Source organism: Aethalodelphis obliquidens, unplaced genomic scaffold, assembly GCF_003676395.1.
Source record: "Aethalodelphis obliquidens isolate GAN/ISIS:26980383/991018 unplaced genomic scaffold, ASM367639v1 scaffold3, whole genome shotgun sequence".
Taxonomy (NCBI): domain Eukaryota; kingdom Metazoa; phylum Chordata; class Mammalia; order Artiodactyla; family Delphinidae; genus Aethalodelphis; species Aethalodelphis obliquidens.
Genome location: NW_020837947.1, coordinates 80,931,003 through 80,934,539, shown reverse-complemented (window position 1 = coordinate 80,934,539; position 3,537 = coordinate 80,931,003).

Here is a 3,537-nt window from a genome sequence, read left to right as displayed (position 1 = left end):
TACAAAGGACCATAAGAGACTACTACAAGCAACTATATGCCAATAAAATGAACAAGCTAGAAGAAATGGACAAATTCTTAGAAAGGTACTAGCTCCCAAGATTGAATCAGAAAGAAATAGAAAATAGGAACAGGCCAATCTGTTGGAAAGATTGCAGAAGGAAAGAAATCATAAAGATCAGGTCAGAAATAAATGAAAAAGAAATGAAGGAAACAATAGCAAAGATTAATAAAACTAAAAGCTGGTTCTTGGAGAAGATAAACAAAATTGATAAACCATTAGCCAGACTTATCAAGAAAAAAAGGGAGAAGATTCAAATCAATAGAATTAGAAATGAAAAAAGGAGAAGTAACTGAAACTGCAGAAATACAAAAGATCATGACAGATTACTACAAGCAACTCTATGCCAATAAAATGGACAACATGGAAGAAATGGACACATTCTTAGAAATACACAACCTGGCAAGACTGAATCAGGAAGAAATAGAAAATATGAACAGACCAATCACAAGCACTGAAATTGAAACTGTGATTAAAAATCTTCCAACAAACAAAAGCCCAGGACCAGATGGCTTCACAGGTGAATTCTATTAAACATTTAGAGAAGAGCTAACACCTATCCTTCTCAAACTCTTCCAAAATACAGCAGAGGGGGGGAGCACTCCCAAACTCATTCTACAAGGCCACCATCACTCTGATACCAAAACCAGACAAAGATGTCACAAAGAAAGAAAACTACGGGCCAATATCACTGATGAACATAGATGCAAAAATCCTCAACAAAATACTAGCAAACAGAATCCAACAGCACATTAAAGGGATCATACATTATGATCAAGTGGAGTTTATTCCAGGAATGCAAGGATTCTTCAATATATGCAAATCAATCAACGTGATACACCATATTAACAAATTGAAGGAGAAAAACCATATGATCATCTCAATAGATGCAGAGAAAACTTTTGACAAAATTCAACACCCATTTATGATAAAAATGCTCCAGAAAGTAGACATAAAGGGAACTTACCTCAACATAATAAAGGCCATATATGACAAACCCACAGCCAACATCACCCTCAATGGTGAAAAACTGAAACCATTTCCACTAAGATCAGGAATAAGATAAGGTTGCCCACTCTCACCACTATTATTCAACATAGTTTTGGAAGTTTTAGCCACAGCAATCGGAGAAGAAAAAGAAATAAAAGGAATCCAAATTGGAAAAGAAGAAGTAAAGCTGTCACAGTTTGCAGATGACATGATACTATACATAGAGAATCCTAAAGATGCTACCAGAAAACTACAAGAGCTAATCAATGAATTTGGTAAAGCATCAGGATACAAAATTAATGTACAGAAATCTCTTGCATTCCTATACACTAATGATGAAAACTCTGAAAGTAAATTAAGAAAACACTCCCATTTACCATTGCAACAAAAAGAATAAAATATCTAGGAATAAACCTACCTAAAGAGAAAAAAGTCCTGTATGCAGAAAATTATAAGACACTGATGAAAGAAATTAAAGATGATACAAATAGATGGAGATATATATCATGTTCTTGGATTGGAAGAATCAACAATGTGTAAATGACTCTACTACCCAAAGCAATCTACAGATTCAATGCAATCCCTATTAAACTACCAATGGCATTTTTCACAGAAGTAGAACAAAAAATTTCACAATTTGTATGGAAATACAAAAGACCCCAAATAGCCAAAGCAATCTTGAAAAAGAAAAACGGAGCTGGAGGAATCATTCTCCCAGACTTCAGACTATACTACAAAGCTACAGTAATCAAGACAGTATGGTACTGGCACAAAAACAGAAATATAGATCAATGGAACAGGATAGAAAGCCCAGAGATAAACCCATGAACATATGGTCGCCTTATCTTTGATAAAGGAGGCAAGAATATACAGTGGAGAAAAGACAGCCTCTTCAATAAATGGTGCTGAGAAAACTGGACAGCTGCATGTAAAAGAATGAAATAACAACACTCCCTAACACCATACACAAAAATAAACTCAAAATTGATTAAAGACCTAAATGTAAGGCCAGACACTATCAAACTCTTAGAGGAAAACTTAGGCAGAACAGTCTATGACATATATCACAGCAAGATCCTTTTTGACCCACCTCCTAGAGAAATGGAAATAAAAACAATAATAAATAAATGGGACCTAATGAAGCTTAAAACCTTTTGCACAGCAAAGGAAACCATAAACAAGCCAAAAAGACAACTGTCAGAATGGGAGAAAATATTTGCAAATGAAGCAACTGACAAAGGATTAATCTCCAAAACATACAAGCAACTCATGCAGCTCAATATCAATAAAACAAACAACCCAATCCAAAAATGGGCAGAAGACCTAAATAGACTTTTCTCCAAAGAAGGTATACAGATTGCCAACAAACACATGAAAGGATGCTCAACATCATTAATCATTAGAGAAATACAAATCAAAACTACAATGAGATATCACCTCACACCAGTCAGAATGGCCATCATCAAAAAATCTACAAAGAATAAATGCTGGAGAGGGTGTGGAGAAAAGGGAACCCTCTTGCACTGTTGGTGGGAATGTAAATTGATACAGCCACTATGGAGAACAGTATGGAGGTTCCTTAAAAAACTAAACATAGAACTACCATATGACCCAGCAATCCCACTAGTGGGCATAAGCCCTGAGAAAACCATAATTCAAAAAGAGTAATGTACCAAAATGTTCATTGCAGCTCTATTTACAAGAGCCAGGATATGGAAGCCACCTAAGTGTCCATCATTGGATGAATGGATAAAGATGTGGCACATATATACAATGAAATATTCCTCAGCCTTAAAGTGGAATGAAACTGAGTTATTTGTAGTGAGGTGGATGGACCTAGAGACTGTCATAAAGAGTGAAGTAAGTCAGAAAGAGAAAAATTAATACGGTATGCTAACACATATATATGGAATCTAAAAAAAAGAAAAGAAAAGAAAAGAAAATGGTCAGAAGAACCTAAGGGCAAGAGGGGAATAAAGATGCAGACCTGCTAGAGAATGGACTTGAGGATATGGGGAGGGGGAAGGGTAAGCTGGGACAAAGTGAGAGAGTGGCATGGACTTATATACACTACCAAACGTAAAATAGATAGCTAGTGGGAAGCAGCCGCACAGCACAGGGAGATCAGCTACGTGGTTTGTGACCGCCTCGAGGGGTGGGATAGGGAGGGTGGGAGGGAGGGAGACGCAAGAGGGAAGAGATATGGGAACATATGTATATGTATAACTGATTCACTTTGTTATAAAGCAGAAACTGACACACCATTGTAAAGCAATTATACTCTAATAAAGATGTTAAAAAAAAAAAAGAAACTTATGTTTACCAAAAGGGAAAGAGGGGGGAGGGATAATTAGGAGGTTGGGATTAATATATAAACAGTACTATATATAAAATATGTAAGCAACGAGGACCTACTGTATAGCACAGGTAACTCTACTCAATATTTTGTAATAATCTTTATATATATATATATAAAGAATCTGAAAA